This window comes from Gadus chalcogrammus, chromosome 1 (assembly GCF_026213295.1).
Source record: "Gadus chalcogrammus isolate NIFS_2021 chromosome 1, NIFS_Gcha_1.0, whole genome shotgun sequence".
In the NCBI taxonomy this organism is placed as follows: domain Eukaryota; kingdom Metazoa; phylum Chordata; class Actinopteri; order Gadiformes; family Gadidae; genus Gadus; species Gadus chalcogrammus.
The window spans coordinates 8334563-8335129 of record NC_079412.1 but is presented as its reverse complement, the minus strand read 5'-3'; positions in this window follow the sequence as shown (position 1 = coordinate 8335129).

The following is a 567-nucleotide window of genomic DNA, read 5'->3' as shown; positions in this document are numbered from 1 at the left end:
TATATAGGCCTACTATATAACAACTGTATGGCATTTGTTATCTAGCCTCTTTACAAAAGCTCTATAAGCATGAACAAATTAATGAATGTGCTCTACTGTATACCTTCAAATTGGGTAGCGTAGGGCTAATTGTATCTATAGGCTATATTTTGTATTTATTTATGGACTAGGAAGACCTCTTCCAGATTTTGTTGTGTGTTTCAAAAAACATAGAAACACACAATGGAAAACGATGGCATGTTTATATTTATATTCCATGTTCTCTCTCTTCCTTTTATCGGCAGGGATTTGAGTGGCGGTACTGTTGGGCAGTAAAGAGCAGTATTGTCCCCCCACCAGCCCTGTCAACTTGTTAATCACCTCCTAGATTCGTACGGAGCGGCCAGTCACAATGGGCACATTGTCCACTGGCTGTGACTTCTGATCCCCGACCAGAACATGCCTAATTTGAGAAGACTTCCACAGTGCAGTCAACATTCCGCGGCAATAAAACTGCTTAATAGAGGGTTTTTCCTGATCAGAAATCCGCTTTATAAAATAATACATAATTAATAAGGAATGCATAAA